This window comes from Hyla sarda, chromosome 3 (genome assembly GCF_029499605.1).
Source record: "Hyla sarda isolate aHylSar1 chromosome 3, aHylSar1.hap1, whole genome shotgun sequence".
Taxonomy (NCBI): Eukaryota; Metazoa; Chordata; class Amphibia; order Anura; family Hylidae; genus Hyla; species Hyla sarda.
Window position 1 is genome coordinate 31,006,669 of NC_079191.1, and position 13,941 is coordinate 31,020,609.

Below are 13,941 nucleotides of genomic sequence, written 5' to 3' on the forward strand. Positions count from 1 at the left end.
ACTACAATATGGTTTGACTGTTATCTGTTATCATGTTTTGAACTGTCTCCGAGCGCTGGTTTTTCTATTTGTCCAGGCCCCATGTACTGTATTGTAGGCCCCATGTACTGTAGTGTAGCCCCATGTACTGTAGTGTAGCCCCATGTACTATATTGTAGGCCCCATGTACTGTCTTGTAGGCCCCATGTACTGTAGTACAGGCCCCATGTACTGTACAGGCTCATGTACTGTCTTGTAGGCCCCATGTACTGTAGTGTAGCCCCATGTACTGTAGTGTAGCCCCATGTACTGTATTGTAGCCCCATGTACTGGAGTGTAGCCCCATGTACTGTAGTGTAGCCCCATGTACTATATTGTAGGCCCCATGTACTGTCTTGTAGGCCCATGTACTGTAGTGTAGCCCCATGTACTGTACAGGCTCTGTGCCCAGGGCATTTATGCACAAGGCTTCTTTGTTGGGTAAAATGGAATTGGTTACCAAAGTGTACACTGGATTGTCATCCATTTCTTACAAATTCTAGAGGTTCACATACTTTTCCAGTCCAAAAATTTTACTGTTAGGATTATGTTAGTCGATAATGCACGAGAAAAAAATTTACTCATTCATAAGGATGGAATATATCACAATAATTACAAATAACTGTATCAATGTTTACAATCTAATAGTATATTATTGACATTAATATTCAACTAATGAATTACGTTTTTTTATAGTATATTCCAATATATAATGCATTATTATTCTCATGTCAGATACCATTTATCTTTAAGGTTATGTGAATTTTATTTACATCCAGTAAACTATGAAGTCAGATTCTTCAGAGTAAATAAACTCCAGAGCGTTCTGTAAAAATCAATACAATAACCTAATGAAGGCTTTAGGGCATCACAGGGTCAATTCATATAGAAGTTTCCCAGCTCTGTGTATTCTGACCCATCTAAAACCAAAGGAAATGGAATGAAAAATACATAGGCCACAGAATGAGAGCTTTATGTGCAGCTTTATTATAGGCTTTATACAGTGGTCCCTCAAGTTACAATATTAATCGGTTCCGGGACGACCATTGTATGTTGAAACCATTGTATGTTGGGACCATTACTCTATGGAAACCTGGTAATTGGTTCTAAAGGCACCAAAATGTCATCCAAAAATAGGAGAAAGTGAGAATTAAAGAAAAATAAGTCGATAACTAATATAGATAAAGCAAATCCTTACATATAAAAGTAAGAAAGATCTGCTGGGAGCTGTAATCACTGTCTATGTCAGTGTTTCCCAAGCAGTGAGCCTCCAGCTGTTACAAAACTATAACTCCCAGCATGCCCGGACAGCCAAAGGCTGTCCGGGCGTGCTGGGAGTTGTAGTTTTGCAACAGCTGGGGGCACCCTGCTTGGGAAGCACTGGTCTATGTAGAGGACAGGAGCTTCTTCGGGGTCCTCTAGAGTTCACAAAGTGTCCCAAAAAGTAACATGGAGTCGCCCTCACCTGGTGTCCAAAGGAGCAGGTAACCCTGGCACAGGTAAAGAGTACAGAACATGTAATACCTCACTGAACTGTAGGGGGCGCTACCAGACACCAGTCAGTGCATACGCTTCAGTAATACAGGGGTTTTTACCAGTAAAATGCCCATCCTGATTGGTCGGTTCTTCCGGCCATTGACACGTTTCACAGATCTGGACTGTCCGTACATTGTATGTTGAGTCTGGTTTCAACTTACAATGGTCCGGAAAAGACTATTGTATGTTGAAACTATTGTATGTTGAGGCCATTGTAAGTTGAGGGATCACTGTATCTTCTTACAGTATAGTTTCTACAATGTAACAGATCATTAACATTTTGACATATGCATTATTTTATCATGGCAGCAAATATGGCACTGCCTGTTATTATGGGGAGCACATATTGTTTTAGCATAGACCCATCTCAAGGTGCAAAGTTCCTAAATGGGACATAAGGGATCTGACCTTCTAACTTCCTCTGCAAACCCAGCTGAGGGTACCCCCCTAGTACGCAGTGAACCCCCTAGTAGGCAGTAACACCCCCCCCCCCCCCCCCTTTATAGCCAGCAATTAGTGATGAGCGGCAGGGGCCATATTTGAATTTGCGATATTCCACGGATATATGGATGAATATTTGTCCTATGTTCCCGAAATTCGCATATACGCTATTTTTGTTCAATTTTTTTTCCATAGAAAACCGTAAGGAAATTTGTATAGTGCGCATGCGCGATTATATCTTTCCACTAACTAACACTATACCCTACACTAAAACCTATCTGCTAAACTAACCTACCCTATCTAACACTAATTATCAATTAAGTATATAATTTACTTTTATAAAAAAATAAAAAAAAAAGCCCAGCACAGAGAGTGTTCGATCTCCTCTCACAACCACATGAAACTGCAAAAAAACACTGCTGGGAGGAATCTTATATAGTGAAGGGGTGGACAACTTTCCTATTGGTTGCTAGGGATGTTGCTAACCTCTGACACCTGTATTTTCATCCTTCTTATTGGCCAACAAGCTAAAAGAAGAGAGGGATCAGTGTCCTCTGGAAGAGCCGATATTCGCATATACAAAATATTCGCGCTCCACACCGCAGTAAACAATATTGGAGTCTTCTTTGGACCACAAGCTGGAAGTCGGGAGGGATGAGCACTTTATTTTTTATTTTTTTGCACAGTACACATCATTGTTGTGATGTGTATTGTGAAGAAAAAAAAATGAATATTCGTCCTTACAAAAATATATCGCAATTCTAAATATTCGCTAAATCTCGAAGTGGTGATATTCGCGATAAAAATGTACAATTCGAATTCAACACTATCAGTGCCCCCAGTAGACAGTAATCCCAAACCCCCTCCCCCTTAATTGCCAGCAATCCGTCCAGTAGGCAGTAACACCCCCCCCCCCTTAAAAGCCAGCGATCCGTCCAGTAGGAAGTAAACCCCCCCCCCCTTAAAAGCCAGTGATCCGTCCAGTAGGCAGTAACACCCCCCCCCCTTAAAAGCCAGCGATCCGTCCAGTAGGCAGTAACACCCCCCCCCTAAAAGCCAGCGATCCGTCCAGTAGGCAGTAACCCCCCCCCTTAAAAGCCAGCGATCCGTCCAGTAGGCAGCAACCCCCCCCCCCCTTAAAAGCCAGCGATCCGTCCAGTAGGCAGTAACACCCCCCCCCCTAAAAGCCAGCGATCCGTCCAGTAGGCTGTAACACCCCCCCCCCCCTTAAAAGCCAGCGGTCCGTCCAGTAGGCAGTAACACCCCCCCCTTAAAAGCCAGCGATCCGTCCAGTAGGCAGTAACACCCCCCCCTTAAAAGCCAGCGATCCGTCCAGTAGGCAGTAACACCCCCCCCCCCATAAAAGCCAGCAATCCATCCAGTAGGCAGTAACCCCCCCCCCCCCTTAATAGCCAGTAATCCCCTCTAGTAGGCAGTAACCCCCCTCCTAGGCAGTAAACCTCCCCTAGTAGGCAGTTAGCACCTACAAGGTCAGTGGCACCCAGGGTGGACCCAAAGGAAGACCTCCCCAGCTTCATATCCAGCTCCTGGAACACCCAGACATAAGTTCTTATGATTCGGGATTTTGATAAAGGGAAAATGTAGGGTCAGATGCATGGACAACCAGGTAATGTATTGATTCATTTGTAGGTCCCTCAGGGTGTTACCTGCTTCTCTCTTCCTGCTTTTTCTCATCATTGGTTGAGGTCTGAACAAACGTATGACATGTCCCTAGGACAGGTCCAATTTTTTTTTGATTGACAGGTACGCTTGAATGCATTATGCCCAACATACTTTAAGTGGAAGCAAACTGACAGTTTGAAATAGAATTTTGAAAAGTTTGGCTTAGCATAAACAAGTATTACACCATAGTACCGCATAGTACCACAACATCACTTATGGTACCTATTGTATATATAGAGTATGTGTATGTTCTAACATAACTTACAAATGTCTGGAAATATTTCGAGAAACTTGGTACACATGTTATTTATATGTCAAATAATATTAATAAAAACATAGTAGAAATTAAATCAATCCCAACCCACCCCCAATTTGAGAGAGTAGGGTTTTTGTCTTGTCCTATGCAAGTCTATGGGACATCCAGTACATCTCTTGATCACGTTACTCTTGGGCTGCAGGAGGATGGGATATGAGGTCAGGATATACGAAAGTGGCGGAAGTGGAAGCTAAAGCCTCAGAAGTGGCGCTGAGCTCCTCCAGCAGGCTGAAAAATGCTGATTATTATAGTACGGTTGAGGTGGGGGTAGTGTGGTAGGGTTTTGCTGGGCGGTGCTTCAGATGCTGGCTAACTCTATTGCAGCTGACAGAGCGGTGCCCCCATTAAGAGGACGCTCTAGGCAGCTGCCTCTTTTGCCCATAGGCAGAACCAGCCCTGGATATGAGGACAGGATATGAGGATGGGATATTAGGTCAGCATATAAGGTCGGGATATGAAGACGAGAGATAATTGTTGCTTTTCCTCCCCCACATGATTTAGATAGGAAGACCTGGCAATGCCTGGTATTCAGCTGGTAGAACATATGGACAGGGGTTACTTTTATGAAACAATCATTCAGCTTTTGGCTGTCCAGGCATGCTGGAAATTGTAGTTCTGCAACAGCTGGAGGCACACTGGTTGGGAGACACTGATATATGGGCTTGTCTAGGATTAGAAAAAATATAGCTGATGTCTTCCACAGCAACACTGGGGAGAATGGGGTTCAGCTGCAATACCACAAACATCCTGTGCACAGAAGTGAAGACAATTTTTTAAAGGAACACAGCCATGTTTTTACTTATCATAGACTCCCCTTTAAGCGAACCAGTATCCTAGTCGAAATTAAACTTGAAGGGGTACTCCTCCCCTAGACATCGTATCCCCTATCCAAAGGATAGGGGATAAGATGTCTGATCACGGGGGGACCCCCGCAATCTTCCGCAACTGGTGTTAGTTTAGAGCATCGGGTACAGTGCCGGAGACTTGTGACGTCACAGCCATACCCCTCAATGCAAGTTTATGGGAGGGGGTGTGATGGACTTCATGCCACCTCCCATAGACTTGCATTGAGGTGGAGTGCATCGGCAGTCATCCAGCAAGGAGCGAAGTACGCTCTGTGCATCGGATGTCTGGGGTGCTGCGGCCGAGATCGCGGGGGTCCCCAGCGGCGGGACTCCCCGTGATCAGACATCTTATCCCATATCCTTTGGATAGGGGATAACATGTCTAGGGGCGGAGTACCCCTTTAAGTGGAAACCTTGTCTACCACCGTGTCCTCAGCTCCTGGAAGTTCAAGGAATTGTAAAAGTAGTTCAAATGAAGAAGCTATTTTGCCTTCCATTCTGCCAAACATACATTGTGAACAGGTTCAAGATCGCCTTTTTCTTTTGTAGTGAAAGTCTTAGGAAGTTTCTATAAATTAATAAAATCCTGGACTCTATGAAGCCGATCTTGCTTTGAACAAGCTCTTATTGATCTTTCAGGTGAATCTACTGTGGATGATATTTGCCAAACCTAGATCACTAACATCAAACAGAATTAAAGGTACCTGCGGAGACTTCTACTGGCAGCAAGGCTTTTACTAAAGCCAGCAAAGCAGAGGTGAGGAGAGGAAAAACTTTCTTAATTAACATTTCAGATATGTTGCGGGTTGACTGATTTAAGGTGGCTTAAACTATCCCCAATGTATTGAAAAGCTGGGATTTTTTTTTTTACATTTATAATCAAAGGTGCGTCGAGGAAAACTATATACATTTACTGAGTTGTGGAGCTTAAATTGACAAAGCTCCGAGTAAACAAGAACACCACAATTAAATAGTAGGAGCAGATCGGGGATCAGGATAAAACCAAAAAAATCCTTTTTTTTTTTTTAAAATGGGCACTGTGAGAATCAAAAACTTTTTATATGTTGTTCATCTTGGCAAAACATAAACCTTTCTAATATACTTCATAACAAAATGTTATCTCTTTTTATAGACCTGGGGTCCCCATACCATCTAGAACCTAATCCTGTTCAGCTGCAGCATCATCTTTGTCCCAGCTGAAGCAGAAGCTAAGACAAAGTTTAGGAAGTGAAAGCAGGACTAGTACTACTCTGTGCTCACTCCTGTCTTATTAGACTGCAGCATGAAAACAGAGAAGAGGCGGATTAGAGAGTAGCCTGCAGTGATTGGATGAAGCACAGCAGACTCAGGGAGGAAGATAAGTTGAGTGAGGGTGGGCTTAGTGCTTGTCTCAGACACACCCCTTCCTGAGCAGTAGATATCTGAATGAGTAAGCAGTAGAATAGAGGGATTTGTGAACCAAATACGGAAGCTAGGGTTGGGGTCACCTCCTTAACCTGTTGTGACAGATGCCAGTGGTGTAGCTCATTGCAGAAAATGATTTCCAGTATAAATTTCCAAATACCAATTGCCCCAGATTGGGACAGTGCTAGAGAAGTTTTAACTATTTAAATCTAAAGCTCCCAGTATGATCTAAGCAATGGTAAGGTTACGTTGGGAGTTATTGTTTCACCCATCATAACTGCAGAACTTACAAGTGACTACCGCTCTGATGGGACAGTCAGGCAGCAAACACAATGATATCAGTGACTACAGGTAATATCTTCTTGTCAGGATCCGGGCTGGTAGCAGGTAGCGGAGGCTGGTGGTGGATCCGCTGTGCCAGAGAGGTGATGACATGGGCCGTACCAGGGGAATGGAGTCTAAGGAGTTACTGGTTTTCACCAGAGCCCGCCGCAAAGTGGGATGGACTTGCTGCGGCAGGTAACCCCCAGGTCGTTCCTCCCAGTAGCGACTCAACCTCTCTGGCTGCTGAGATAAGGCAAGGTACAAGAGGATGAGGCAAAGGCGTAGTCGGACGAAGCAAATGGTCAGGGCAGGCAGCAACGGTTCACAGGCGGTAGTCAGTAGCAACGGGTCGGCAACAGGCAGGGAACACGGGAACAAAGAACGCTTTCTCTCAGGCACAAGGCAACAAAGATCCGGCAGGAGGCTGTGGGAGGAGATGGTATTTATAGGCAGTGCACAGGTGAGGCCTAATTAAGTCCAAGCAGCACTGCCTCTCACAAACCTTAACCCTTAATCAACCACATTGGACCAGGCACCAATCACCGGTGCAGTGGCCCTTTAGATCTAAGAGTCCCGGTCCCAAGAGAGCGGGGGCGCACACGCTGAGACGCCGGAGCTCTGCCTGGGGACACACGCTGTACACGCTCCGGTCCAGCAGCGGGGACCGGAGCGCTCGGCGTTACACTTCTCTATAGTCTTCCCTTACCTAATTCAGATGGTACATACTGCCAGGACTTCATTCAGCTAAATTTTCTCTCTGCAGAACATGACTCCCAAATGGCTTCTCACTGTGTCAGTGCATTCTGATCCTTTATATGGAAACAATAATTATTATAAGCCTGCTACACACTGCGCTCTCTGAAAATAATACTGCTACACACTGTACCCTCTGAATATAATACTACCACACACTGTACCCTCTTAATACAATACTGACACACACTGTACTCTGTCCTGTGCCCTCATCATATTAATGCCCCTGTCCTGTGCCCCTGACAATATTAATGCTCCCTGTCCCCACACATTACAATTATGCCCTATCCTGTTCCTCCCACATAATAATGACTCGCCCTGTTCCCCCACATAATAATTCCTTCTGTCCTGTGCCCCCACATATAATACTAATGCCCTCGTTCTCCCCCAAGTAACCCTGTGCCCCTTACATATAATTCCCCCTGTCATGTGTCCCTCACCTATAATGTCCCGTTATATGTACCCCTCACTTATATAATGCTCCCTGTCCTGTGCCCCTCACATATAATGCCCCGTGTGATGTTCCCCTCTCATATAATGCCCCGTCATGTGCTCCTCACTTATAATGACCTGCCATGTGCCCCTTACTTATAATGCCCCCTGTCCTGTTCCCCTCACATATAATGCCCCCTGTTCTGTGCCACTGACAAAAAAGCCCCTTGTTCTGTGCCCCTTACATTAAATGCCTCCTGTTCTGTGCCCCTTACATTAAATGCCTCCTGTACTGTGCCCCTCAGACATAATGCCCCCTGTAATGTGCCTCTCAGTTATAATGCCCCCTGTAATGTGCCCCTCAGATATAATGCCCCCATAGTGCCCCGAACAAAGTAAAAAAGAAAACAACAATTATACTCACCTAATCCACATTCCCATGAGCAGGTCTCTCCCTTGCTTCTGGCTTGCAGCATGTGAGCTGCGGGGACGGGTTCTTGGGCAGCTGCAATGACGTCACATCATCGCGCTGGCCTGCCATGGATCGCGTCACTGTGGCTCACACGCTGCAAGCCAGAAGTGTCTGCAGCATGTGAGTGAATAGAGGAGCAAGTGTTCCCAGAGGTAGTACACTTGCTTGCGTTGCTGGGTGACACTATCGCAGGATTACTTCTACTACTTGGGGGTCTCTCAGGTTCTTTCTCCGATGATAGTCGGATCCCTGATATGGGACATTCTTTTACTAGCCTAGCTTTGACAGACCCTTCTTATGAAAAAAATGTTGTCAAAATTTTTGTTTTTAATTGGGAACTGCTGTAGAAGGTCTCACCTCAATGCAAATAGCATGGTTCACGGCTGGCACTCTCTGCTCCTGCACTTCGCTATAGGGATTCAGAGCTCTATACCCAGCATCATGTTCCTCAGGGAGCTCTGTAACCTCTTTGGGTTTCATGTGCAAATGGAAAATAATTGTGTAGCACAATTTTTTTTGTCTTATTTCTTATTCTTTATATGGTGTATATGCCTCAGAAGACATCATCTTGGAACAATTTAGCTGACCATAGATTTTAGGTAGCTATAAATCAAACGTTCATTCAGCAGACTGATATCTCTCTTAATTCTCTGATACACATACACACTCAACTCAGCAATGTGTTCTGAATAGGGAGAGGAGTAAGATCCTACTAGACTCTTCTGGCAATGGCACATCTACCCAAGAACAAAAGGACATTGGGCATTAAAATTCATCATACCCAACCATTCTCTTCCCTAACATCTGTGATTGAGAAAGAAGGAGGCGTGACTAGTGGATGTTATACCCCTTTGCTGCTTGTGTTCATAATCTACATATTTGGTATCAAAAACATCAATGCCAGCATATGTAAAAAAAATAGACAAATGTAACCAAATGTTTTAGCTTGGACCATGTGGTCATCAAGTAGGATTTGAGGGTTCCAGAGGTTTAATATTCATCTGCTGTTTGTGAGCTGCATTCAGGGTGACCACTCTGGCCCAAGGGAAGGGCCCAGATGCCCGTGGCCAGAGGAGACCATAGAAACTTACACTGGTATTCCAACACCAGTAGATATTTCCCAGCATAGTAAATTGAATTTGGAACTATTTTTCAAAGTTCAGATATTGTGATCTTTGGGTTTAATTAAGTGGGCCTGTCAGCAGCTTCTTTGTTAATATGTAAATGAGGCTGAAGTGCCAATTGGGTGTTCCCCTGCAGATTTCCCTATGCAGCATTTACAGTAAGCTTTAAATAAAAATTGGCTATTCCCCCCCCCCCCCCCAAAAAAAGGGCGTAGTCTTGTTTAAAGGGGCAAGACTTCATTGCCCCACTGTGCACCAAGAATGTGCCAAAACTCTGGCATAAAATCCTGCCACTTAGACTGGACAGTAAAAGAGTTCAACAGATCTATAAAATGTAATTAATGTAAAGTTTATTAGACAGTTTTAGTAAATCTGGGCTATTATGAATTTTTTTTATGTGTGGACATTGTAGTGGTCGTGCACATAATAAACCCCGTGTACACACACCCTATAGCAGAGCTTTCCAAACTTTTCATGTTGGTGACACTCTTTTTAGATGTGTATAGTTTGGTGACACATTTATCGCTGTACTGCCAATTCCATGTATCACGTTGTGCATCTTATACCATACGACGTAATGTCAGTGTCAAGCATCAACACCCCTATCAGCATTGGAAATGTGGCTGCTAACTGCTTTCATCACCCCCGTGTGCCACTTCATTCTCCCCCCCCCCCCCCCCCCCACTTGAACCCACCCTTGATCTCCTCTGTGTCATTTCGTCCCCATCTTTTATCCCCCTGTGCCATTTTATTCCCTTCTTTATGACACCATGTGCCACATCATCCCCACTCTACTCCCTCTGATCCTTTGCTGTGCCATTGCATTTCTCACCTGGCCTGTGTCTCCTTGTATGTTCTGGCAGCCTCAGGTGCAAACTCAGTGTCTCGGCAGATCTGACAGGCAATATCCTCCCGCTCTGCTCTTCGTCGCGATGACAGGGGCGTCACTTGTCAAAGACTGTTGCTCACTGACTTAAAGTGGACATGGCCCGTGTTGCTGATCCTACACAGCAAAAACACACAAAACACCCTTATTAGGGTGGAGGGTTTAGTATACAACACTAACCAAAGTGCCTCTCACGTCCCTAAATTGCTCTCTGTAGCCCAAATAAAATGTAACTTTTAATTACATAAGTGCACTTTTCCCTCTGTATTTATAACAAAGAATAGGACCTCCAACGTGTCGACGGGATTCAAAGCGCAGGACACACAAGTAAAGGGATCTGAGGTTTATTCACCCATGATGCAACGCGTTTCACAGATAGACTGCTTCATCAGGCATGCCCGATGAAGCAGTCTATCTGTGAAACGTGTTGCATCATGGGTGAATAAACCTCAGATCCCTTTACTTGTGTGTCGTGCGCTTTGAATCCCGTCGACACTTTGGAGGTCCTATTATTTGTTACATTTTATTTGGACGTGGAGCGGCTGCAGACGCCTTACTATCTATGCCTTTTTCCATTGTTGCACTTGGTTGAGTGTAACCTGCTGCGGTAAGCGCTAATTTTGCTCAAGTTAAATCTGTGCAACAACGGTATCACACTACGGAGCGCTGTCTGTCCTTTGTTTCACTCTGTATTTATAAGCACTGATACTCACCCCGGTCACTATAGAACACTGTGGTTATAGAGGCAATTTTAATAATAATAATTTAAACGACAACATTTTAAACGAATGTAATTAAAAGTTATGTTTTATTAGGGCTACAGAGGACAATTTAATGTTATGAGAGGCATTTTGGTTTGTGTTGATCTTACACAGGCAGGAGGGGTTGGCCCCACAATACATCGGGAGATTGCAGCTGGCACACCATTGTGTCATGGCAACTAGTTTGGAAAGCCTTGCCCTATATGGTACCACCTTCGACAGTCAGATCATGCTGGGAATTGTAGTTTTGCAACAACTGGGGAGGCACCGATTGGGTAACACAAACTTCGGTTTCCAAATGCAAAGTGAACCAGACAAATATGCCGAATAAACGTTCTGCACAGACACATCATGAAAAGTCAAGTTTTCTAAGTGTTTACACATCTAACATCTGATGAGATATTACCAGACAAAACACCGCTGCTCATAACTAGCCAGGTATTACCGAAACCTCTAATTCTTCTTGTCACTTCCTTCACTCCACACAGCAGGAGGCTTCTTCCACTGAAACAAAAGGTCGGAGGAAATGAAAAAGGAAACACTAGTAGTGAATATATATCAGATGTGAGTTATACAAGGAAGAGGAATGGAGAGGTATTGCTTTGTTACATTTGATATTTTTGTTTACACAAATCATATTATTAATCTTTCTGTTACCACATTGGGAGTGTGCCCTGTAAGGTGCATATAAAAGAATTAAACATCCTACCCTTCCACGAACATTTCATCTCGTTGTATTCACTTAACAAAGATTTTGTTTTATTATTTTTTTGCTTAGATAGTGCAGCATGGACTATTAATGCAGAATAATAGAGGATAACTCCGCCCCTTTCACAGACCTACTGAGGAAAAATGAGGGCTGAATATTTACGAATATTTACGAAGAGGAGGAGTTATCTGCAAAAGGGACAGGGTTATTGTTGGAGTGGGTGGGAGAAAGCGTTGCACATACAGCAGCAACCGTTTCCGATGCAGATAAAGGGGTACTCCGCTACAAACATCTTATCCAGCCACCGCCAGCACAGAGATCGCAGGTGTCTCCTTTGGTTAGGGGATAAGATGTTTGTGGCGGAGTACCCTTTAAAAAGAAATCACCATATTAGCAACAAATTCAATATCTCCAGAAAAATAAATCACAACAAAAAACACAGCAAAATATGCTTCAGGAGAGGTGTGTATCTAATATATATCCTGATACCATTGAAATAACAGCAGCAGTATACAGATAATTAATCTCACCAAAATTGTATTGTCTGAATATTGGATATCTCTGTTATCAAAAGGTCTTCATTTCTGTATGCACCAGGAACTTGATTTTACAGCATTCCAACTAGATTTCAATAGGTCTATTCGTAAAATGTATCTATTTAGACAATTTTGTACTCAGAACAGTGCTGCCTCTGCTAGATCTGTGGGTACAGGTGAAGTGCCTGTTAGATCAGATAGTGTGGGATATAGCTTCTGAGGTTTCATTCCAAGTCAAGAGCATGATGTTATAAGAGATTTGCTTGAATTAACCCCTGTGGATCAACCAGTCATCATGCCTGTTACTGAAAATTTTACAGGTGGAGTTCCCTCTAACTTTAATCCAACAAAAGCCTGCTGGCTCCTCAATGTCTTGGAAAAGGTCAGAGCTTTGGTGTATCCAATGCCCACTGAGAACATATCCCCAGGGGAGAAAATCGAATTGAAATGGCTCAGATCTAGGTCTGATATTACCGTGAAGCCAGCAGACAAGAGGGGCAATATAGTTATAATGTCTAAGGAGTATTATTTACAAGAATCATATCACCAGTTGAATGATGCTGAGATCTGCGCCCCCCTTGCTGCTGACCCCACTAGAAGATAGCAGTAGGGTCTGCTGAGTTTTCTCAGGGAAGGGGTTGAGAGAGGTTTTCTCTCCCAACGCTTCGCTGAGAAGTTATTCTGGAAGTTCCCCCAATGACCTTACTGGTATTTCCTTCCCAAGAGTCACAAGAGTCTCACCAACCCTCCTGGTCGGCCCATTGTAGCTGGCAGGGGCTCAGTTACTGAGCCCCTGTCATGCTACTTGGATTGGTTGCTCCATCCTATCCTCCAGACCCTGCCCTCCTATATCAAGGATGCAGGGGATTTTTTATGCCATCTTGACCAGATGACTTGGCATGAGGACTATAAGCTCACTACACTGGATGTGGAGAGTTTGTACACCCCTATCCCTCAGCTTGCGGGTGTACAGGCCGTTAGACACCAGTTGCGTCGCACACAGTCTGACAGCGATTTTGCTGACTATGCTTTATTTTTTAATGTTTTTTTTTAATGTTTTTTTTAAAATGGTATTGCAGCATTCGGGGACCGTGATGGGGACGCCAGCCGTGCTAACTTTTGCTAATATTTTTGGGGGGGATCTGAAGGAGTGGATGGTGTTTTCCCTTAGCAACCAATTCCTCAGACACATAGGAAGAGTTTGCCTCTTTTGTTATGTATCTGAACAGCAACACATCCAACATGGTATTTACAAGTGATTTTGGTAATAAAACTGCCACCTTCCTTGATGTTCAAGCTACACTTACTGGCAATAACATCCACACTACAGTTTATTCTAAACCTACTGCCACTTACGCACTATTTCACCATGACAGTTATTATCCCTCTTACATTAAAGAATCTTTGCCTAACGGACAGTTTGTCTGTATAAATAATGGTTAATGATGAGAGGCATTGCCCATATTCGAATTTGCGATATTTCGCAAATATATAAACGAATATTCGTCCCATATTTGTGAATTTCGCATATTCGTTATATTCGCATATTCGCGTATTGGAAGAAGAAAACAGTGAGGGGGTGGGCAACTTTACTATTGGTTGCTAGGAATGTTGTTGATAACCTCTGTCAAGTCTATTTTCATCATTCTAATTGGTCCACAAGTGAAAAGAAGAAATATGCGAATATTCACATATGTGAAA

At 43.8% G+C, this 13,941-nt stretch overlaps 1 long non-coding RNA gene across 1 annotated transcript in view; it reads right to left on the reverse strand.

The window, feature by feature from the left end:
• Nucleotides 1-11,407: 11,407 nt before the first annotated feature.
• Nucleotides 11,408-13,941, reverse strand: part of LOC130361242 (uncharacterized) — a 75,811-nt gene continuing 73,277 nt past the window's right edge. Inside the window, exon 4 of the long non-coding RNA XR_008890918.1 lies at nt 11,408-11,499. This is a non-coding gene — a long non-coding RNA (uncharacterized LOC130361242). The remainder of the gene's footprint in view (nt 11,500-13,941) is intronic.